The 25117-nt window shown below is 41.1% G+C and overlaps 2 protein-coding genes across 5 annotated transcripts in view; both read left to right on the top strand.

Moving 5' to 3' along the window:
- The first annotated feature begins 1448 nt into the window (after positions 1 to 1448).
- The window catches only part of BCL9 (BCL9 transcription coactivator), an 89170-nt gene continuing 65501 nt past the window's right edge, over positions 1449 to 25117 (top strand). For all 4 annotated transcript variants that reach the window (XM_073996984.1, XM_015429894.4, XM_005542071.5 and 1 more), the window contains exon 1: positions 1449 to 1622. The gene's annotated coding sequence lies outside the window, so the exon portion shown is untranslated. The remainder of the gene's footprint in view (positions 1623 to 25117) is intronic.
- The window catches only part of LOC135971445 (uncharacterized), a 74759-nt gene continuing 51090 nt past the window's right edge, over positions 1449 to 25117 (top strand). Inside the window, exon 1 of the mRNA XM_065546929.1 lies at positions 1449 to 1622. The gene's annotated coding sequence lies outside the window, so the exon portion shown is untranslated. The remainder of the gene's footprint in view (positions 1623 to 25117) is intronic.

The raw sequence follows: 25117 nt of genomic DNA, 5'->3' as shown, positions 1-25117 counted from the left end.
TTCAGATCCTGTTGTATAGGGGTGACTCTTCTGGCCTAGGCAGAGGAGATCTTGTTAGGTCTGTGAGTCCACAGTATCTAAAAATATCAATGTCATGTAATCATCCTGTCATTCTTCTTCCTGATCTCAATTGGCCCTCCTGATTTCATGCCATCTGCAAATTTGCACATCCTTTGTGCTCCTTTTTGCTCACATTTTGTGCCTTCTTTTACCATCTCATTTACTCTGCATGTTTCAATCTCTCTGGGTTTCCATTTTTCTTCTTTTTTTAATGCAGTGTTGTTTCTCTCTCTCTCTCCACTCCTTTACAGCCCCCACCTCCTCCCTCCACACCAATCAAATTCCTGCTTGTTTCTTGCCATATTCATTATCCTACCTCATTCCCCTCTTATTCCTAGAAAACAGCACACAGACTCACCCTCCCCTCCTCCAACTCTCAGGCCCACCCTCCATAAATTCCAGCAGCCTGGCAATCAGTAACTTTAGCATCACACTTCACAGCTCTCCTAGTTTACACTACTTGTTACTACGCTCCTTGCTACTGCTCTCTAGGGTTTCTGCTAAAAGAAAAAAAAAAAAAAAGCTTCACTTTAAAAATATCCTGGGTACAAGTTGAACCTACAGTTAAGTTTACTCACACATTTACACATTTCATGATTTTATTGTAACTAGTAGCTCAAGTCCATGCTCAATTATGCAGTGAAAGAAGGCTAGATCCTCAGGAAACAATTTTTTCTCCATTGTAAAGAAGAAAAATCACTCAACAGAAACCCCAGTCCTGGGGCCACCCACCCTCTTATCTCCCTACTCCCCCAATCTCCAGCTAATGGGACTTTGTTTTTTCCTTTGTCGGGTCATTTATTTCACTTTTCCTGGCGCTGAGATGGCCTGAGTCTGTGTATGTGTGCACACGTGTGTGGCCACTGCTGTTCTTCCAAAGGGCTCACCTCTCTTCTGCCATTTTACTAGGACACAGGAGGCGGCTCTCTGCTCTCGCTCTCCCTCTCTCTTTTTCTCCCTGCCCCCAACTCAGCCTGGGCTTTTTCCTGTCTCTTAACTCCACCAGTGCAGCAGCAACTAGCTGAGCTGCTTGAGAGAGAGAGAGAGAGAGAGAGAGAGAGAGAGAGAGAGAGAGAGTGTGTGTGTGTGTGTGTGTGTGTGTGTGTGTGTCTGCGTGCGCAGCTAGGCCAAGCCTGCGAGCCTGCCTGTCACTGGAGAGTTTTAGTTTGCATTCAGAAGAAAGGAGGAGGGGAGACAAGAGGGGAGGAGGAAAAGGTGGAGGGGGGAGGAGTAGGGGGGGCGTATAGAAGGGAGGGAGAATGTCTTGTTTGTGGCTTGTCAGCAATTGCTTGAGACAAGCTTCCATGTGTGAAAGCTACTTGGCATGAATGCCTGGGCCGTACCAAGTGTCACCGCAGCAAGAGGGGGAGTCAGAAGAAAAACAGATCAGACCAGAGCAGACAATAGGCCCCTAAAGTGTTCCCCCTAAGTTGCTTTGATGTTGTCCTGGTGTCTTGATACCAGGAGGCCAGGGATTGCAGGAAAAGGGTCTTTTTTGTCTTCATTCACTTTCCCCCCTCAGTTTCTGAAATGATTCTCCAGAATTTCTCCTCATAAAAAAGGTAAGAGCCCTAACAATTCCTTCTTCGGTGGCAGGCTTGTTCGCCTGTGCCTGGAAGTGGGGGTCTCATTCCTGCGCTGCTCTGGAGGAGCGCTGGGGTCCTGCGATTGGAGCTCCTGCGTTGCCCCTGGAAGTCTTTCAAGGCGCCCAGGGCTGGGGATGGCCCCTCTTTCGAGGGAACCCCAGTAACACGATCTGTGCCTCTGGGTTGGTGGGGGAGAAGGGGTGGATGGAGAGGGGTGGGAGGAGGGTGTGAGTGTGGGAGGGAAAAGAGAGAGAGAGAGAGGGAGCGAGAGAGAGGGAAGCCTGAAAGAGAGGGAGAGAAGGGCAGAGCCTTCGTTCTGGGAAGCCCCAGCCCAGAGCCCAGGGAGGCCTTGCAGGCTCCAAGCTGTGCATTCTCAGGCTGAGCAAGGGCCGGCCAGGGCTCCGCCGAGTGACTGCAGAGATTGCATCGAGCTTTGTGTGTGCCAGTGTGCCGGTGGGTCTGTGTGTGCATGTGGACTTCCCACACACTGCCCTGGTGTGCCTTGCTGTGAAGGGGAGGCACCCCGATCCTTACCACCCCAGCCCAGACTCTCCGAGGAGGAGCGGCATGGCAGGCAAGAAGGGAGAGCAAGAGAACTCTGCCACAAGACGATCCAGAAACTTTTCCAGTCTCAGGGATTCCTCTGGTCGTAGAGACTGTAGAGTTGTGGGGTGCCCCGTGCCTCAATTTCCCCATCTGTAAAATCAAGGGAGCTGATCAGGGATGCTGTCTGCCTCCCTGGGATTGAGCGAAACAGAACAGATCACTGTGTCTGAAACGCGTGGAGAAATCGTCAGCTAGAGATGCTGTGGAATCACAGAGTAGAAGTGTTAACCATTATTCTTGATCATCATCATCAGGGTAATAAAACCATCATTAAAGACACCCTGAGACAAATAGACTGAGGAGCATAGATCAAGTGTCTGAGCATTTCTAAGGAAACAAAAAGCCTTGTTCCACCTGTTGGCTTCTGTCCTTTTCTCTTGTGTCTTTTCGTTAGATTTATTGGCCGATTTGTACAGAGAATGGGGTGGGAGGGGTTGGGTTTTCCCCTTTCCTCCTCCTTGTACATATTTTTGTTTTGAAGAAGGTCAATGTAAGATGCTTGAGCGAGAAAATGTGCCCCCTGGTATAGTAGTTTATTCAAGACCTTGTGTTTTCTGGCACTGGCAGGGCATGCAGACACATCTGTAAACTCTACCTTGGAGGTTAAAGATTTTTATTGTGGCTTTTAGAGATTAAATGAGATTTATTTACAATTGCTGTTTATCAGAGAGTAAATATCTCACTGTGTGTGTATGAGGCTAAGAATGTGAAGGCTGTTTACTCGCTGGTGGTTTTGTGGATAAAACCTTTTCCTTTTTGAAGTGACATCTTGAGGGATGGAATAGAGGGCTAAAATCAGTGCCTAATATGCATCTTTAAAATCTTTTTTTGAAGAAAAAAATGTCTGCTTATTTTCTTGAGTTGTGGATTTCCTTTCTTCTGTTCCTACACAGTGATTGTTTAAAGGCTCTCAGTTGTAGCTCTCTCTGAATTCTCTGGGGGAATTCTGCTTTCTTACCTAATTCTAGGTTTTCTGTGACTCTGCTACTTGTCCAAAAAAATCTGTAAAAGTCTAGGAGGCTGTGCCTCCTTCCATTCTAACTGCAAATGTTTATCAGACTGACTCCCTGTGATAGCTGGAGATTGAAGCAAAGGACCAGCCCTGGTTGAGAATATTTATGTGCTTCTCACAGAGGCCTGGAAACCTGACTTCTGAGTGTGGGAAAAGCTGAAGGAAAGCCATTAGTTGGCCTGGATCTGGCAAGAAGGTCCCCCTACATTTAATGTTTTATTAAAATAAAGCTGTATATATATATCTGAAAACTTAATTGTTTTCTACTTTATAGGGAGAGATCTTACCACGGTTGTTCCTGACAAGATTTCAGGGTCCAGATATGTTCCTAAAATGTTAGAATTTAAGGACTGCAAGGAAAAAGAAGTGTTATTCCATCATGTTATAGACGAGGATGTTAAGGTCCAAAAGAGATAAGCACTAATCTAAGGGGCGCAACAAAGCTGTGGTAACATCTAGACCACACCCGGGGGTTCAGAGTACCCGGAGGGTCTTCATGCCACGTACCTTTACCTCACACCCACATTTGATTTTACATACTCCAGCACTTGGCCAACCAAAGAGAGGCACCTTTTGTAGTTCTGCTTGCTGTGCTGGATTACAGCAGCATGCTCTGCCCTGCTCATGTCATCAAATAGCACAAATATGACAAACATGGGTCCACAACATGAATTTGCATAAATTCATTCATGTATTCATTTGTTCATTCAACTAATATTTTGGGGATCTTTACTCTGCAGCAGGCAAACACTGGGCACTGAGGATATAGGAAAGAGAAAGGCGGATATACCCCTGCCCTCAGGGAACTTACAGTCTTATTGGTATGATCCACATTAACCACATGGTCACACAAACTAGTAATCCTAATATTGATAATACTTATTGAACAGCATGCAAGTATTATGGCGGAGTGCATAGAGTTGCATAAGTTATTGACTCAAAGTGTGTAACTAGACAAAAGCTAACTGTTCTCTTTCTCTTTGTGGCTGAGTTCCCCTTGCCCCAGCCAACTTCCATTCCTCTGGTGTCATTCCTACTCACAGGGAGCCCAGCAATTCCAAAGAGCAGAAAATTTTCCTTCCGTCTCTCATCATCCTTCACTCTCTCTCTTTTTCTCAGCACACAGACCAACAAATAATATCTGCTAAACCCCTACACTTGTACTGTGAAGTAACTTCACTCTTGTAGTGAGCAGCCTAACATTGCTACCTGGATAATTCATGTCGACTGCGGTTAGTGAGACTCTGATCTCGTTTTACTGATTCCATCGTTCTTCTAGGGCTGGTACTAAACACTCAGCTGCAAGAGTCTCCACCATTATCACTGTCATCTTGGAATTCCAAAGACAATATAATAAAATGACCTTTCCTACCCCTCCCAGCAAGGAAACATATCCTACCCCTCCCAGCAAGGACTCATAAAGGGAAAAAAAATTAAATACCTTTTTAGCAGATCTCTGGTTGTGTTATTAAAATCTGACTGGTTTAGTGATATCAAAGATAGAACCTTTTTTTTTTTTTTCTCTCTCTCTCTCTCTCTTCCTCCTATTTGTGGCCTTTCTTGGAAAGAATATAGTGTCTGGTTGAAATGCCAGTCATTTCCACGGAGGCAGATTTGTGTTAATGCTGGCGTCACCATTTTCTATGTCGTGTCTTTCTCTAGTACTCAGCGGAGTTTGTCTTCAGTGTTGTCCATCCATCTTTTTTTTTAAGATTAATTTAATAGTTTTTTTAGAAGGCACACATGCCCACCCACACATAAATCATAGGTTTGATGCCTATACTTTAGGAACCCACACATAATGTGTGGTTAAGCCGTGTCATGAGAAAAATAAGAGTCAGTTCTACATACCCAGCATTGTTACACAGGGATGTGCCCAGCCCACATTGTAGCAACAACCTAAACCGGAGCTTGCCAGCTTGCTGTGGTCTGCATTTGGCACCTGTGGCCAACGCCTCCTCCTCTGAGCGGTATGCACTTCATTTGCAAGTCTTTGATCACTTCCGACATACTCTCCCCCACCCCAAGTGTGTTACTCACCGGGGAGCTGCCTCTTGGGGAGGCAGTCTGAGTTGGCATTGGAAGAGTAATCCAAAAAGAGGAGTAATCCAAGTGGGGAGTTGAGGAGTGAGTAAAACAAGGATCTGGTCAGAGGAAAGATTTAACAGAACTGGAGAGCCAGACAGCAGTGATACAGGCCATCTTTAACTCCGGGGGAAGAAAACTGAAGACTGTTATGACATTTTAAAGGGTGCAATGTGTAGGTACTCTGCATAAATAACAATTCTGGAGTCTCTAGTCCTGCTGAAAGTAAAACCAACACAAGGTGCAGGACATTTCCAAAACTCATTAGTTACAAATACGGCTTTTGCATGTAGCTTTACCAAAGGGGATTTTGTAGTTTTTCTACTCCCAAGAGACATAAATATAAGATGTACAATGGAAATTTTCTCCATTCCTTTTAATCCTTGACATTTTAATGCACTTTAAAATATCTGCCTAGTCCTCTATTATAACAGCTCTGTGAATTAAATAGTATTGTTATCCTTCTGTTATATTTGAGTAAGGTTATGTGACTCACCCAAGGACTCACAAGAAAATGAGGGGTGAAACTGCTAGCTAATTAAATCTCCCTGTTAGGCCATCTTTGCAAGAGATGAGAAGCAGAGAACAGAGGCAATCACCGCGACATTCAGATTAAAGGTACTGTGTTGACTTGGCATTAAAATAATTGCCTTGGGCCGGGCGCGGTGGCTCACGCCTGTAATCCCAGCACTTTGGGAGGCTGAGGCGGGCAGATCAGGAAGTCAGGAGATCGAAATCATCCTGGCTAACACGGTGAAACCCCATGTTTACTAAAAATACAAAAAAATTAGTGGGGCGTGGTGGCGGGCGCCTGTAGTCCCAGCTGCTGGGGAGGCTGAAGGAGGAGAATGGCGTGAACCCGGGAGGCAGAGCTTGCAGTGAGCTGAAATCGCGCCACTGCACTCCAGCCTGGGTGACAGAGCGAGACTCCATCTCAATAATAGTAATAATAATAATAATAATAATAAAAAATAGTAATAATTGCCTTAGTTTTGCCTTCCCCCATCCTTTTTTTTTTTTAAATGGTAGGATTTAGAGTGTTCATCGAAAAAAGGATCCCTAGTTCTAGTTTAATAATGACATGTTTTCTACAAAGTGCAATGGACCAGCCTCTATCTTTGGTTTTGCCAGTCTATGGCCTAGAAATCCCCATTTCTACTTCTCTGGACCTCTCGGAATGAGGGAATCGGACTAAATCATCTTTAAGCTTCCTTCCAGCTCTGCTATTCAATGTTTTTCTGATTCTGTGAATAAGATACTTAATGAATCTGGTCTTTGGTCATCTTATATGAAGCCCAATTCAAGAACTATAGTTATTAAAGGGGAAAGGGTAGTGGGTTTTGTGGATATATAGGATTCATTCCTATACGTCTATATCTATCATACTGACTATGTTGACATTTTGAAGTGAAAAGCTCAATAGGAAGAAGTGAGAGTTTAATTTATATCTTTTGGAGAATTTGCCAGTCAGCATGCAGGCACATGTGCAAGAGACTAAAGAACCATTTCCAAAAGAAGAGGCTGTTTTGAATGCATGTTTTTCTGTATAAGTATGAATTTAAAATGGATGGGCACTGGGTACATCTCTTAGCTTTGCTGTTCTCACAGGCTTTTTCATAAAAATCGTGGTTTTTTTTTTTTTTTGTATTGTGCTCACATGTTGTTTTGAGGACGCAAAGGAACAGTGTAAGCAACTGTAGTGCTGATGATACATGCTATGGGTTTAACACTATGCTTTTGGGGATGACGGGATCATTGGCAATCTTTATGACATGAAACTCCTGAAAGAGATTATCTGCTGATAGTTACATATGTGTGTGTGTATATAATATACGTGTGTGCATATATATTATATATGCCTTTAAGATATAAGTAATAATCTGCTTCTGAAATGTGATTGAGGGTGAGACAGAGGGTAGAGAATGAATAATGGTTTCATTAATCATGTCATCTCTATGAGTAATTCCAAGCACTATTCATTTGAAATTGGTTAAACCTTTGAAAATATATAATTTAAAAATTTTACACAGTGGCTCTTAATGTAATTTTTAGAACCCCAGAGTAAATTTTCCTGCCCTGTTTTAGGAATATCATCTTGTTTGGAGCAAGGGAAACCAGTTCAAGGTTGCTTTGACAGTTAGTAAACCACTGACTCAATTTTAATTAGTTTTACGTTTTATCATCTGGAAAAAAATAGTATGTAAGATATAATTACTTTCTAGCTGGGAAAGAGGATTTTGCACACTATATGTAATAATTTTTTGATTTACAATGTGTCTTTATTCTGGGTTGCTTAAAATTCCTGACATTGAATATCTTGTTTAATATCATAACAATAATAATAAGTAGATACATAAGAGAAATGTATTATTAACTTTAAAGACAGGAAAACAGAAATAGTTTAGTGAAGTGGACATGCCAGTAAGACTTTTAGAACCTAAGAATGTACTCTGTAGAAATTTGTGAAGTGTTTGGTTACCGATGAATGCTAAACATTATAAAGGGAAAAGGAAAGCATATTCTATATATTATTATTGCCAATCTAATTTTTAATGATCTAAGTAGTTACCAAAAGTAGTCTTAAAGATTCAAAATGCCTTTAGTTTAAAACTTTGGAGAGCTTTAGTAATTCCGTGAAAATCACAATCACTCTTTTTCCTGAAAAATACACAAACTCAAAACTACCACTAATAGCATTTGAAGGAAACCAAGCCGTCATTTGCTCAGAAGAGAAACTTATGAACCTTGAGGTAACTTTTTATCTTGGATAATACTAGATATATTGGACTTTCTGTTATCCTTAGGGCTTGTGTAGTTAGTATATGTTTGAGGAGAGAAATTTTGCTGAGGGTCTGTGGACAAGGATCATTCTGAGTGAAGGTTAAGGTCATACTTTCTCCAAGGATGCTTGGATTGGTGGTTTACCATATAGACATCCATGACACACTGGAGTGTTTAAGGCAACCATAGTCTAAAGAATTCGGGACTTTAACTTCTATGCCAGTGCCCACGTTGCTGTCTCTGCCTGGAATGTCTTTTTGCCTTAACTTTTCCAAGCCAGCTCCAGCTGCTCCTTTCAAGATTGATCCTGGGCATTTCCTCTGGGAAGCTTCCTGGACCCAAACCAGGTCATTCCTGCTCCACCGCCTCCTAGTATGCACTTATGTGGCTCTTATCACACTGCACTAGAATTGTCTGCCTCCTGCTCTGGGCTGTGGTCCCTCAAAGGTTGAATTGTTTGTAGTTTTTGTACCCCTAATCCTTAGCATAGGGTGAAACAGAGCAGGCAATCAATAAATGTTGGTGAATGAATAAACAGTTCACACTGAAATAAAGCTTATTAATGAATTTAATTAAATATACATCCAGAGGCTGAGGTGGGAGAATTGCTTGAGACCAGCCTGGGCGAGATAGTGAGACCCTGTCTCAAAAAAAAAAAGGTGTAAATACAAAAAGAATTGACAAGAAGAATCTTAAATTGCAACCTTGTGTTGCATTAAAAAAAAAAGGAAATTTCTCATAGGGTATTCGTCTTCTCTCCTGTTGCAAAGAATAAAATACATAATCATAATAAAGCATTTTGTATACTCTCAAATTCTTTCCTTTTCTTTCTTTCTTTTTTTTTTTTTGAGACAGAGTTTTGCACTGTTGCCCAGGCTGGAGTGCTGTGGCAAGACCTCGGCTCACTGCAGCTTCTGTCTCCTGGGTTCAAGCGATTCTCCTGCCTCGACCTTCCAAGTAGCTGGGATTACAGGTGTGCACCATGATGCCCAGATAATTATTGTATATTTAGTAGAGACAGAGTTTTGCCATGTTGGCCAGGCTGGTCTCAAACTCCTGACCTCAAGTGATCTGCCCACCTCAGCCTCCCAAAGTGCTGGGATTACAGGCATGAGCCACCACACTCAGCCTCCTCTCCTTTCTCATGCCCAGCTTTTTCCCCCTAAAGCTTTTGTTTTTCACGTTTCCCATTCTTGGACCTTGTGATTTCCTATGAGTTTATTTTTTATGTCAAAGAATCACAGATGATAAATCAGTTAGTTAAGTTTGCCTATCTTACCTGCTATTTATTGATTTGTAGGTAGTGACTAAAGAGGAGAAGTTTCTTCTAGCTCAGAAACAGGAAAAATCAAGAGATCTTTGAGGAAGTTTGGACAATCAGAGGATAGTAAGGTGAACGCCTGACTTCCAGGAATCTGCAGTTGTGACCATCTGAAACAAAGAAGAAGTCACTGTAATTTAATTTTCATTTTCTAAAAAAGGTTTTAAGTGCTAAACCGTCTAGAAAAGGGCTTCTGGTTGCAAAGAACTGACTCACTCAGGTTCCCTCTAGAAAAGTGACATTCACTGTGAAGATGCTCACAGATAGAGCCTGCAATCAGACTTGGAGACCTTTTAGGTGCTGAGGCAGCTCTAGGGACAACTTTCTCGTTCATATCAGTCTGATTCTCTCCCTCTGTGTTTGCCTTACTCAGGCTCTTTTGCTACTCACTGCTTTGATCTTCTAGCTTTATTCTGAGTAAGCTCTCTCAATCTCATAGCTTTTTAATTACACCCCTAATTGTTGCTTCTTTGACTTGTCAAGAGCCCCATGTCCAGAATCTACTTTCTACTCTCCCCGCTTCATGGCTTCTCATGGTTTCTTTCCTTCCATTCTTTCAGCTGCAATTTTCCATGATAATTGCTTCCTTCTCTCAGAATTCCCTAATTTAGATTCCCAAGAAAGGATCCAACTAACCCAACTCATCTTTTCACTGCCATGCTTTATAGGTTCTTAGCCAGCTTGAGGTTGGAGCTTTCCATGAGTCAGAAGCTCACCTCTAGTCTAGGGTGCTGTGGTAAAGGGAGATGGGTAGGGGTAGAGCGGTTGTCACTTGGTATAAAACTGGACTGTCTTTTAGTATGAACCATGGAAGGGCCATCTTCCCTTCCATGTGGCTGGCAAGGAACATATTTGACACAGCTAATATAAGCCCATTATGGAAGTCTAGGAAATTAAGGCTAACTGGATTACTAAAAATTAAAATTTTCATGGGTAACAATTAGTACAACTGAGATAAAAAGACCATGGGAACAATAGCCAATTTATAATAAAAAAAATTGGGAGAGGTAAGTGTATTAGAGTTAGCTCTTACATGAGAGACGTCATTTCATGTATTTATCAAAAAGCAAGAGTAGGTGAATAGTGAGAGTGAGAATATAGTGACATGGATCCCAGAGGCTAGTCTAAACAGCAAGCGTAGTACTGGAATTGGGGACCAGGATGAGGATAAATAGAAATGCTCAACTCCGTAGGGAGCTTCAAAGCGTGTGCTTTCTTCCTGTGCTTTCTTCCTATGCTTCCCTGTTTTGTACTTGATCCAACTTGTCTGTAGCTTCTGGAACAGTCTGTCCTGAACTGGTTATGTGACCTTGGGCTGATTATTTGTTCTCTCTGAAACTCAGTTCATCATCTGTAAAATAGGGATAATAATTGTTATTTAAATAGCTTGTCTTAAGAATTAAATTAGATGGGATCATATATTTAAAGTGACTGATACACATTACCTGATATGTAAAAGGCACTCCATCAGTTGTAGCAATTATTCTAGAACATAAGGAGGAAGGAAATGTTGATGGAACAACATGCTGGGTAAAATTCTGCTTTTTATATCATTTATTCCTTACAACAGTCCTGAGGGACTTGTATTATTATTTCTACTTTATAAATGAGGAGACAGTAATAATAATTGAGTATTCGCTATGTGCTACACACTGTGTTATACTCTTCCAGGCATTGTCTCATTCAAACTGAGATAGGTGCTATTAATACCTTCACCTCATAGTTGAGGACACTGTGGTCTAGAGAGTATAACTTGCCAAACCATCATGCAATTAGCAAGTGACCATTAGAGTATAAGTCTATCTAAAGCTGGGTCGGTCTGACTGTAAAGGATTTCCAAAGTTATATAATTGCTAAGTGACAGAGTCAAGGCTCAGGTCTTGTTAAGGGCAGTACTTCTTCAGTGCACAGCCAGAGGTACATGCTGATTGAATGAAGGATAGTGGCAGACACACACCTATAAGGGTCTCGCATCTGACTCTGAATGCCATGGTTAGACAAGGGTAAGTTTTGGATAGGGTACTGTTATGGTTCGGCTGTTCCCTCCATAACTTAGGTTCAAATTTAATTGCCATTATGAGAGTATTAAGAGGTGAGACCTTAAAGAGGTGGAGAATCCTTAAGGGCTTCACTTTCATGAACGGATTAGCGCGGTTATCTTGGGAGAGGGTTAGTTATCGACGGAGTGGGCTCCCGATAAAAGGATGAATTTGGCCCCCATTTTCCCTCTGCCATGCCTACGTGTTCACTAACCATGTGATGCCTTCTGCTATGGAGTGACCCTCACCAGATGTGGCCCCTTGATCTTGGACTTTCCAGACTCTAGCAAATACATTTCTTTTCTTTATAAACGACGCAGTCTGTGGTATCCTGAAATGGACTAAAGCAGCAGAAAATGGACTAAAGTATAGATTTTTAAAAAGTTTTAATAATTTAAATATGTCAAAATAAGGTCTCTGAGACCTGAGGAAGTGATTTAACAAACATGACAAATATCTGTTGTATGTCAGACAATGAAAATGAGCTTGGCATTGCAGGGTGCAAGATGATTGAGGCTTGAATCCCTACCTTTAAGGTGCTTTCATCCTGGTGGAGAGAGACAGATATTCACAGAACTAATTATAAAGCATATACCAATGGATCAAAAGAACTGTGGTAGTCACAGGAGAGAACAATTAATTTGGTGGTGAAGGGAATAATGGTGGAAGGAATTGGGGAATGCTTCATGAAGGGGATGACATTTGCAATGGTCCTTGAGGGATGAATGTGGAAGTACTAGAAGTCTTCTATAGTTTCCTTTTTCTTCACTCCAGTGGTTTTATAAAGGGTGATATAAAGTAGCATTGTAATGACTGAATAATAGATTGAGGCCAGGCGCAGTGGCTCACGCCTGTAATCAGCACTTTCGGAGGCCAAGGATGATGGATCAACTGAGGTCAGGAGTTCAAGACCACCCTGGCCAACATGACGAAACCCTGTCTCTACTAAAAAACACGAAATTAGCCGGGCGTGGTGGCGCATGCCTGTAATTCCAGTTACTCGGGAGACTGAGGTAGGAGAATCACTTGAACCCAGGAGGAAGAGGTTGCGGTGAGCCGAGATCACACCATTGCACTCCAGCCCGGGCAAAAAGAGTGAAACTCTGTCTCAGAAAATAAAACAAACAAAGATTGACAGATAATAATGCTTTCAAAGGTTGGTTTCTTTGAATGAAAGCGGAGAAATATCTACTCTTACTAACCATAAGAATATATTGGCATTTTCCTAGTCTGTACTTTCCCAGAGTTCTATTGAAGGAATCACACAATGAAATACCCTGTTCTGTGCTTTCTAGGTTTGGGTTCTAGAGTTGAACAGCAATCTAACAAGGGCCTATCAATCCCTGGTGTGACCATATGGGACACTAGTGTGAGTTCTTGTAGTACAAAGGAGTACTAAGGTACTGACAGATGGGTCATTTATTCATCTAATGTTTGAGATTTTAGTGTGTAGTTGGGAATTTCCAATTTTTTTTTTTTTTTTTTTTTTTTTTTACATACAATACCAGGCTTTCTGGATTTGGTGGGTTTTTTGGAGACAGTCCTCATTTAAAACATTCTGCCTTGTCTCCATAAGTATATTCATGATTGGTAGTCAATATATTCTGGTAGCTGTTTCAGGTTGTTCAGGTGTATTGAGTTTTCACATCCTAATCCTGTTTAAAGAGAACCTAGTAGGTGTCTTCTGCATTATGGACTGTATTCCCTTGCTGTGACGAAGTGCATACTGACTGGTCTTTACACTGTAAGATAGAACCCCAGCTAAGCTCTCTTGTTCTGTTTTGGTTTGGTTCTTTGCTCAGCTTCTTTTTTCCCAAACTCTGCAGATGGACATTAGACTCATTCTTCTTTCAAGGTCTGGCTCAAATGTCACATTCTTCACAGTCTTTTTCAATTCCTAAAGCCAGAGGACTCTTGTGTCCATGTTATCTTCTACTTTGCTTAGAATGATCATATTAGCTATACGTGTTCACTGTCATAAATCCCTTACTAGAGAGTAAACCAGAGGGTAAGCATTTAGGTCCTATTTACCTCTGCATCCCCAAGAGCACCCAGCAGAGTTCCTCTCCTTTCAAGTGGTTGTGCTCGAGATGTTTACTGAACCCAACTGAATTGAATTTTTGGCTTCATTGGATTTGCTTTGAGTATGGTAACATTAATGTCTGTGCCCCAGTTCCCTTTTGGAAAAGAAATGCTGCCTTAAAAATAAAAAGCATCTTAACTGATTTTGGGATGAAAGACACCACGTAATATAAGCAGTAATTGTAATTATTATTAATCAGCATCATTAAAATAGTATGAACTGATAGGATTACTTCCTTTGCTTGCTTTTGCCGGCAGAGTTGGCAGGTTTGATAAACTAACTGGTCTTTTCCCTCTTTAATATCTATGATTCTTTGAAATTTTATGTAGACAAGTGCAAACTAATGTACACTGGAAGGAACTATTGAAACAGCTCATACTCACTGATGGGCTCTGAATTACTCTACTTGTAAGTGCTCAGGAAAAAGATCTCAGATTCATTGTGGATTGCTCAATGGAGACATCTGCTCACTGTGCAGCAGCAGTCAGAAGAATGAATGAGATATAATAGGCTGTATTAACTTTGAGAATGGGATAAAGAATAATGCAGAAAATAATACAGTGTGCATAATTTGGCATTGACTATTTCTGTAATTACAATAAAACATTTTAATGATATACATTGATGTTATGACTTCACCTTAAAATCAGAAATCAGCACTGGGTCCTTTCATTTCAAAGAAAACAAAGCAGAAATACAAAGGATCCAGAGAAAAACAACAGACAGTCTCAAAGACATACGGGGATTTGTCTGTAATGAGAAACTGAAAAGACAAGGACATTTTAATTTTGGGTAAAGGGAAAGATGACATTGTATAAATTAATTTAAAATTAATGAAAATTTCAGAAAATTGCTAGAGCTGGCTTCTGTTTATCCTTAGTAATGGAGGTCAGAGATAGGCAGGATAATTGGAATCCTTGATAATCTCCAATCCTCGTTTTAGCTATTAGTTGCAGCATCCTGTCCTACCAGTAGTTTTAACAAATGAATAAATATAATACCACACACGACAGCTCAGGGTTTGTGAAGTGAACATGAGACAGGCAGCCTGGGCTATTGAGAAGTCCACAGAATTTGGAATCGGGTGACCTGGGTTCTAGTCCTTGCTCCTTGTTTATTGTCTGCACAACTTTGAATGAAGTGTTTAACTTCTATGAGACCTAGTTCCTACATATGTAAAATGGAGATAGTGGAAATAGTTATTTTACAGGATCTTTGGGGGAAATGAGTGAGCTAGTTGGAAGTGATGGCTGGACTGTGCAGGTTGAGAATTGGTTGTTGAGAGTGCTTGCCTCAGGGGCCGACATATCTCCAGGTCTCTGGTGCTTACACCCCACCTTTCTTTCTCTTCAATCTCCTACTTCTTACGATCTTGGCAAGAGATTTTAGAAGTATAAAACATTTTTTCTTTATCTCCAGAATCAGCATTCCTACTCCCTTGCTCCCGGAAAGCCTTAAAATAATTTTGCACTCATTTTTATTAATGTATGATTAATTAGAGGTCATCTTATGTAATCTTCACAGCAGCCCCTTGAGATGGGTACTGCTACTATCCTCATCTTTCAGATGCAAACCCTGAGACATAGAAGACTTGTTTAAGAACACACAGTAATGGCAGACTAAAGAGTCAAACTTATGCTATCATGTCTGTGGGTTGGTTTACGAAGTCTAGAAAACTGAGTCATATGACTATACTGATTTCTACCCTGGGAAGTGACTGGCTTTCCTTATTTCCCTAGGACCTCCTACTCTATACTTTGGCACCCAACTCAGGACTCACCTGCCTCCATAGAGGCTGTCCTAAGCCCTCTCTTCCCCTGTAAGAGATCATCTTGTGTGCCTTCACACCCTGTATTGTAGCTTTTAACGTATTATTTGGTTAACAACAGTAGAAACCCTTATACCCAATTCAATTAATAATTAGCGATTTAGTTGAACAAGTTAGTTAAGGCAGGAATCATACAAAATGATGGAATCATACTTTAAGCTTTTATTTTAACTTAAAACATGCCTCAGGTTTTTGATGTTGAGCCAAGGCACCATCTTTGGAGTTGAAGGCTTCCTATTAGACTTCTGAGTCTTGTTTCTTACAGAAGTCACACCCCGAGGCTTTCCCAATCATTTTGTGTCCCGGATTCTTTAAAGTGGAGCAAGATCTTAAAGACATTTGTGAGGCAATCAGATTTTCCAGATTTAATGATGTTTTATGGTTGGCTCTCTCATGCCTAAGTTGACAGCACATTTTTTAGTGACTCATTTTTAAAGCCTTTTCTAAACATTCACCTTAGATCTTACAGAAACAACATCTTTTTTTGCACTCATATCTCATCACTTTAAGTAAGTTTAATTAAATTATGTAATTACAATAATAGGAAGAACTAGCACAAATAGGCCTGGGAACAAACGCTGACTCTTGGTGAGCAGACAGCTCCACTGGTGGGAGCAAGGGCATGAAGGTGTCCTAGAGTAGCCTACTACTAGCAGTGAGGCTCAGCAGATCGAAGGCCTTATGTCTTTACATGTATTTATTTATTTACTTATTTACTTATTTATTTTGAGACGGAGTCTCACAGTGTTGTCTGGGCTGGAGTGCAATGGCTCCATCTTGGCTCACTGCAATCTCTGCCTCCAGGGTTCAAGCAATTCTCCTGCCTCGGCCTCCCGAGTAGCTGGGATTACAGGTGCCTGCTACCATGCCTGACTTTTTTTTTTTTTTTTTTTTGTATCTTTTAGTAGAGACTGGATTTCACTATGTCGGCTAGGCTGGTCTCGAGCTCCTGACCTCATGATCTGCCCGCCTTGGCCTCCCAAAGTGCTGGGATTACAGGCATGAGCCACCGCTCCCAGCCTTATTTATTTATTTATTTATTTATTTATTTTTGAGAAGGAGTCTCCCTTTGTCGCCCCGGCTGGAATGCAGTGGTACAATCACAGTCACTGCAACTTTGACCTCTCAGGCTTAAGCAGTTCTCCCACCTCAGCCTGAGTAGCTGAAACTACAGGAGTGCATCACCATGCCTAGCTAATTTTTAAATTTGTTTGTAGAGACAGGGTCTCATTATGTTGCCCAGGCTGGTCTTGAACTTTTGGGCTCAAGTGATCCTCCCATCTTGACCTCCCAAAGTGCTGGGATTACAGGTGTGAGCCACTGCACCTGGCCATCTTTACATTTAAGGAATGAATGGAGACCACAGATTAATCACTTAAGTGTTGGTCACTTGAGACAGCTCCTGCTCAATATGGCATCTGTTTCATGTCTTTGCCATAGATGAATGCCTTGAAGGTCTAGCTTGTATCTTTCTAGTTAGTCTCAGAACCTAGAGCAGTGATGGGTATACAGTGGGCCCTCAGTGACCATTGACTGACCAGCTAATTGACCATACTGAAAAAACAAAGCTTGGCTTTGCCACTGCACGTCCTCAGGCAGGGGTACCAAGCAGCAATCCACTGTCTAGAAGTTGAACAAGGGGGAGAGAGACAGAGACAGATCTAGCAAACGAAATTCTAATATTGCAGGACAAGATGATATATACCGTTACATCGTTTTAAAATGTAAGGCAGCTATAAAGAAGATGACTTTGTAGTAATATGTAATTAACCTGGGTAACTCACTAGCACAAAATAACAGTGACACAACTTGCTTGATAACATTTTATATAGTGGATTAGATATGTTCTTATGTGAGGGAAAAAAATTCTCACTTACAACCATAATATCTGAGCACAGAAAGTCTTTCTGATGATTATGTTCAAGGCCAGCCAGATCAAGAAAAAATTTCCCTTACAGATATATCCTTGCAGCGTTGAGTTTATTATATGCTTCTTGTGACAAAGTAAAGCATCTTGTATTGAGCACCAGTAGAGGAAAGAAGTCGGATCTGAAGGATATTCAACTTGACAAAGACATTCTGTGGTAAGTGACTGATTTGGAAGATAGGGGTTGAGGCTTGGTGATCGCAGGGATATCCTCTTTTCTAAGATAAAGCAGGCAAACACATTTAGCTTTGTGCTCAATGGATGAATTTCACATTGAACTAAAATATACTGAGCAAGCAGAGTTGGAAAGTTGTAGAATATTTACCTTACCGTAGGAAATGGGATGAGAAAAAAATATATATACATGTATATTTTATATATGTATGTGTAGAATAGAAATAATCTTCCATAGGATCTGATGGGTGCAAACTTTCTCATTAATTTTCCATATTGGAAATCTGTAGGCTCCTTCCAATTATTAATTATTTAGGACCTCCCTGTTCCTCAAGAGGTTGTGAAACAGTTGTCTAAAAAAGGAAGGATGAAATTAACATTGCACTGAGTACTCATTGTGTGTCAGCCATTACGCTAATTATTTAATATATGTCACCATATTCCTTTGAATATAAGTTGCCATTGATTTTTGTAAGACCCGCATTAGTTTATGTGCCACTATGAAAGAAAAAAAAAACATACCCAATCAAACTGTACGTATACCATACATACCATCAACGTTAAAAAATGTGCATCTTAGAATCAGTGAGATGTGGTATGCCATTTAATTCTCCCAACAACCCTTAAACTAAGCAATAATATGGGTAGATGAAGAAAGTGAGGCTTGGAGAGGTCAAGTAATTTGCCTAAAGTCAAATAGCATGTAAGTGTCAGAGCTGGGGTTTGACCCAGATTAGTCTGTCTCAAAATCCAGTAAGCTGTCCTTAGTACCATGCTGCTGATTGAAATCAGCACTTGCCCAGAACTCAGAGCTAAATAAATAAATGCATGGTATCCCACCAAAAGCACTTATCTTTGAACTTCTCTCCCAAAGACCTTTCCTCAGAGAAAACTGTGGATGGCTCTGGAGTCAATGGCTGCCATGGATTTCTAAGAGCAGAAGGAGATCTTGCGTTCCTTGGTCTGGTCTCCCTCTGGTGTCTGATAATGCCTGCTGCCCCCACCAACCCCAAGTAAGCACACACGCTCTGTGGAAGCACAAGTGGGCTTTGCTTTTATCTACTTGTTGGTCCTGGTTCTATCTGTGGAGACATGGAGAGTGAGCCTTACCCATCTTACCATGACATGGCCCTTCCTGCATTTGAAAACAGGTGTGAGAGTCTCCTGAAGACTTTTCTTCTAGTGGAACATTCTGAGTTCCTTATAGGACGTGATATAGAAATCTCTCTTTCTCTCCAGTTACTATACTGAATGCACCTCAGTTTGTTTGTAGTCCTTTTAAACAGAGGCATTCAAAATTGATTGCGGGGCTCTACAAGGAGTAGGTGACCTATCACCTCCCTTGCTTTAGGCCACACTTCTCTGGGTGCAGCCTGAGAGTGCATTTGATTTTTCCAGCACCTCATCACATAAGTATAAAATCCTCTTCCCCCTACTTCATCTCCTTTACTCTCACCTTTTCTCCTCCTCCTTTTAAACACATGCTTCTATGTAGGCAACTTGGACTTCTGTAATTTTTATGTGGGGCTTAAATTATTTTTGCTTTTATCACTTTCGAAATTTATCTTGTTAGGATTGGTATTTTGAAGATTTTTTTTCTTTCTTTCTTTCTTTTTTTGTCATTTGATGGTCATCTCTCCTACTTTTTTTCTTCTTTACCAGGAAAGTCAGTGATCTCCTAATTTTGTAACATCCTCAAATGAGATTTTTAAAAGTATTTTCTATAGTTTTAGCCAAATCATTGCTATGTAAATTGAGTAGGACAGGCTCAAAGACAGAGCTCTTTGGGAGGTCGTAAGAAATCTTTTCATTGTCCTGTTACTAATCCATCATATTCCTCTGTCATCAGCTTGTATTTCTCTATCTTGTCTATTAAAATAGCAGTTGCTTTATATGTGCCATTCCACTTAAACTGCAAAATTTCATATACCAAGTACTCTCATTCCTGTTTAGGTTAGGCAAGCCAAACTACAGATAGGTGAAGCAGTTTGCCCAGAATTTCCCTGTGTGATAAAAGCAGAACCAGGATTTGCACCCAAGCTTTCATGTCCCTTCTACTCTGTCGTGGTTGTACCCATCGTGGATTACCTTGATGAAATGCAGAGATGGTATTTTTACCTAATTTTCCTGGACTACAAGAGAGTGCTTTTGACCCCAAGGAGCCAAATGTTATAATAGAAATGTACTCTCTTCCTTCTTTCTTCAGAGAACCATAAGCAAGAGAGTAAATACCTCATTCCTCTCTAAGGACAGTACTCACACCCTTACCTTCCCCACTGACTTATTTTAGAAACAGATAGAAAAATAGCATTTGAAAAAGAAGATTCTTTTCTGGGCTGTCTGAGCAATGGAACAGTTTTTGGGTCCTGAAGGCCGGGAACTAAGACCCAGAGAAAACAGAGACTTTAAGAAGCTTAGTAAAATGCTGGTTACCTAAAGTCTTGGAAACCAGAGTTCGAAAGCCTTGCTTTCACTCTCTTCCTCTAGGATATGCTAAGAGGACTTCGTATTTCAGAATAAGTACAGACTGTTGTAAAGTTAAAAGAACAGAACAGAAAAAGAACGTAAATGATGCAGAGAAACACTCGTGCTATTCAGACCACAGCTGCTATCAAGCTTGTTAGTAGGCAAGGTGTGTGGGATAGACGAAATTCATGAGGAGCAGTAGCCCAAGGTGAGTGTCAAATGCCATGCTTCTGTCTCTCACTGAGGGACTGATCTTTGGTGGATTCCTTAATCTTTCAGGAGGAGTCTTTTTAACTATTAAAAAGGAATAAGGCGAGGCCAGGCGCGGTGGCTCACACCTGTAATCCCAGCACTTTGGGAGGACGAGGCAGGTGGATCACCTGAGGTCAGGAGTTCTAGACCAGCCTGGCCAACATGGTGAAACCCTGTCTCTACCCAAAATGCAAAAATTAGCCTGGCTTGGTGGCGGGTGCCTGTAATCCCAGCTACTCGGGGGGCGGGGAAGTGGGGGGGGGGGCGCCAAGGCAGGAGAATCGATTGAATTTGGGAGGCGGAGGTTGCAGTGAGTCAAGTGGAGCTCACGCCATCCCACTCCAGCCTGGGGGCAAGAGCGAGACTTCATCTCAAAAACTCAAAAAAAAAAAAAAAAAAAACCAAAAAACCGAATAAGGCCAGAAGCAGTGACTCACTCCTGTAATCCCAGCATTTTGGGAGGCTAAGGGGCTTTGTGGGGATGACTTGAGCCTAGGAGTTTAAGACCAGTCCTGGCAACGTAGTGCGACCTCATCTTTATAAAAATAAATATATACATAAATAATTTTTTAAAACTAATAAAAACAAGGCATCCTTACTTCATGGAGTTTCATGATTCTCAGCCATAATTAATAACAGATGGTTTACAATGTACTAACAATATGTGTAATTTAAATAACAACAGGGACACCTAGGTATCCTCTTACTCATAGAGTCAAGGTCAGTGCCTGAGGCAAAAGACAGTGAGTGAGGAAAAGTTGCCTCATTGCTTTCCAAGCAAATATCATGCCCATTTGCTACATAAACAGAAGTCTTTGCTCCATGAGGAGGTTCATTCACTATCATTGTTCCAAAGCAAAGTCACTTAAGATAAGCGAACTCACCGGTGCAATTGATTGAGGTAAACCCCAACACACACTTTAGTCTTTCTGGAATGCTGATATAGTACAGCAAAGAATCAGGAAATTAACTGAAACTTTTATCTTTCTTTCTGAAAAGGAACTGCTCAACTCAAAATTAATTGCTAAGGGAGATGGTTTTACATTATTTCCCATAAACCCACCATGGGGATTGAAGGACCATGGATAGCGGGGAGGCACAGACATGGAATCTATGTCCTAGGGCACTGTTAACACAGTGCATAATTTTCAGCAACTCCCAAGTGACCTTTTCTGACATCTATTCCATGTAAAACAATGGAAACCTATTTCCAGGCTTATTTGTGTTTCCCAGGGGCCCTTCAACGCCATTGTGAAGATTAAAGGGCTAGACCCTTTTCATTCCCTCTTATGATTAGTCATAATTTTTCTAAAATCATCTTATTGAGTGATGCAGCTCAAAGATGAATTTTAGGGTCTATTTGTCTATTTATTCATTTGTTCATTCATTCTTCAACAAATACTTATCAAGGACCTCCTTCACATCATGTTCTCTGCTAGGAACTTAATAGGCATAAAAAATGAAGAAGATTCAGTCTCCACCCTTAAGGAGCTAATAATATAATAGGGGAGTAAGACATGTACACAGATAACTGTAATACAAAGAATATAATAAATGCCTTAAAAAGGTTCAGACGAAATCCTGTGGGAGGCTCACATCTAGTCAGAAAGAGCAGAGAGAGTGTCAGGGAGATGGTATCATTTGACTCTCTAGGGATTGACTAGTATAGGAGCTCAACAGATGTTATTGGAGGAAATGTCAATTCAGACCCAGAAAATGGCATACATAAAAAGAGTCATGTTCCGAGAAGAGGAAGTAAACCAGTTTGGCCAGAACCTAGGATAAATATAGGCAAATGTGGAAAGGAAAGAGAAGAGCAGTTCAAGATACCTGGGAGTGGCCAGGCATGGTGGCTCATGCCTGTAATCCCAGCACGTTGGGAGGCTGAGGTGGGCAGATCACCTGAGGTTGGGAGTTCAAGACCAGCCTGACCAACATGGAGAAACCCTGTCTCTACTAAAAATACAAAATTAGCTGGGAGTGATGGTGCATGCCTGTAATCCCAGATACTGGGGAGGCTGAGGCAGGAGAATCGCTTGAACTCAGGAGGCGGAGGTTGCAGTGAGCCGACATTGTACCATTGCACTCCAGACTGGACAACAAGAGCGAAATTCCGTCTCAAAATAAATAAATAAATAAATAAATAAATAAATAAATAAAGATACCTGGTACAGGATCTTAAACAGTGGGTTAGAAAATTACAATTTTGTTTCTTGGGTACTGGGGAGCCATTAAATGTTCTTGAGCAGGAGTGACATATGTAGGCCTTTATTTTTCAGAGACATAATCTGACAGTAGTGCATGGGTTGGATTGCAGAAGGATCAGAAGACTAGTTTGAGAGTTACTGAAATAATTCTAGGGAGAAATGATGAGGACTTGAAATAGAATGATGGCAATAGAAATGCAAAGAGGAGGTGAGCTTCATAAACACTATTGAGGCTGACTTGATGGGATCTGGGAATAGACTGAATGGAGGCAGGGGGAGACTCACATGTGACTACCTAACTGGCAAAATAATGATGCTCTTAAGAGAAAGTGGGTGCATGCACTTGCACATTTATACTTAGGAGCGTGGACGGGGGGTGGCAGGATTAGAAGTAATCTTTTTAAAAGGCAAACCAAATCTCATTGCTGCCCCACTTAATATCAAAATGGCTTTCCACTGCATTTAGAATAAAATCCGAACCCCTTACCATGGCGTGGTGGAAGTCCTACATGATCTGGTCCCTGCTTTTCCCTGACCTCATCTCTTAAAACGCTCTCCTTTGGTTTAGCGTTAGCCACACTGGCCTTTTTTCAGTTCCTCAAACGCACTGAGTTCATTTCTGCCTCAGGGCCTTTGCCTTCACTGTAACCTCTGCCCAGAACACTCTGTCCCCAGATCTTCACATGGTTGGCCCCTTCTTGTCAGTCAGGCCTTAGTTTAAATGTCACCTCTTCAGAGAGCCGTTCCTAACCAATTAATTCTCTTACCCTTCGTTCACAGTCACTCTTTATCCCATGGTCCTGCTTTTTATTCTTCACAGCACTTACTAAAATCTGAAATGATCTTCTTTGTTTACTCTGTTTATGTGAGCTCCTCTTCACCAAAAGTAAGCCGCTAGAGTGTGTCTTGTTCATTGCCGTGCCCTGATTATTAGAACCGAGCCTAGCACATGCACATACATAGTCATTGAATGGATGAATAAATGAGTGGGTTCAGTTAAGGGAATGTTGGCTTCTCGTGCAGGTATAACAACATTTAGGTAGACATGGGCAACAAGGACCTAGATACATGGGGTTAGGACTCAAGAGAGGGCTAGATTTGACATCTGCTTTCAGGAGATGAAAAATCAGGGGAAGGAATGACCATTTGTGGGCCTTTTTGAACAAAGGCCTCACTTCAGTGCTTCTGCCATAGCCACCGATCCTATCAATGACGGTTTGAAAACATGTGATATCCAACCGACTTAATCTTCAGTGTCCAAGTGAGTGTCCTGACATCATCTACTTGGTAGACTTTGGCAGAAATGCTACCACGGCTGAAGTCATTTTTGGAATTTCTGTTTTAGAATTGCCTATAGAGTCGGCAGCACTTTCATAATGTAAACTATTAACAACTACTACTCATTACACACTCGTACCAAGCACTGTGCTAACTGTTGTCACACATTAATCCACTTCATAATCCTGAAAATGGGTAAAATGATTCTCCAATATTGCAGTTGAGGAAATTGAGGCTCAGAAACGTTAAATCCTTTGAACGGTGTGAGATCTGAGGTTCAGGTTCATTCTGAGTGACTCCAAAGCTGGCTTGTTAACGACTTTGCAGCATTCTAGGAGGAGTTGGGGTGAAAGGGTGGGAACCTTCACTTCCTTTGCATGTGGATGTGACTTGAAAATAGCCAGAAGCTATAGAACAGAATCCCGGTTGTGCCATTCTATAGGCATGTGATCTCAGACTAGTAACTTCTTCAACGATAAAATGATGCTACGAATGCTTTCTCGTAAGATTGCTCTGTTGAGTGCAATCTGTAAAACACCTGGCACATTGTGGGAAAATAAATTTTTGCTCCTTTCCATTTCTCATAACAGACACAAGTAGCTCTTGATTCGGTCAGGGTTTGATTATCTAGTTGGTGGATTATTGAGCCCCTGGCATTTTCTCATCTTTCCTATTATTATATTTAGTATTTTATTAATTGTTACCATTTCCGTGTTGAAGTCAGGCAAGGTGAGGGATTGGAGGTTGTACTGTCTGTGAAAGGAACTGGAAAAATAAAGTCTGAAGTGATTGGTTCAAATTACAGCTTTATTATGTTTGAAGTCTGAGACCTTGGGGAAAACGTCTGGGTCTCAATTTCCTCATCTGTAAAATGAGAAAATATTTATTCTCTTCTACATCCTGAGAGCTGTTTTGAGGATCAAACTGTAGCTGTGAAGAACTTTTGGAGAGCGTAAAGTTATGTACCACTGTAAGGTACTATTATCATTGCCTGCATTATAAAATGAGAGTCTATCCTTCTTTTTAGAAGGTCTAAAAGAATAAATGTGCTCTATTTGTGAATTGCCTAAATTAAACCTGTGCCTTCCTTTATTCTTCTGTTGAAACAGTTCTCAAACCACTCCCTTGTTCTTTTATCTTTATACCTAAAGTCTGGCTTACATAAAGTTAATATCTACCCGGTCCAATATGGTAACCACTACCCATATGTGGCCATTTAAATTTAGATTAATAAATAAAAACTTTAAAATTCAGCTCTTTAGTCACACTAGCCTAATTTCAAGTACTCAATAGCCACATGTAACTAGTGGCTACCATATTGGGCAGTGCAGATAGAGAACATTGCCATCTCTGCAGAATGTTCTAGTGGACAACGCTATTGTTGATTCTCTTGAATTCCATTTTTTTAATGC

The sequence above is a fragment of the Macaca fascicularis genome, chromosome 1 (genome assembly GCF_037993035.2).
Source record: "Macaca fascicularis isolate 582-1 chromosome 1, T2T-MFA8v1.1".
NCBI lineage: Eukaryota > Metazoa > Chordata > Mammalia > Primates > Cercopithecidae > Macaca > Macaca fascicularis.
The sequence above is the reverse complement of the archived record's forward strand: the minus strand, read 5'-3'. Positions and strand labels throughout refer to the sequence as shown.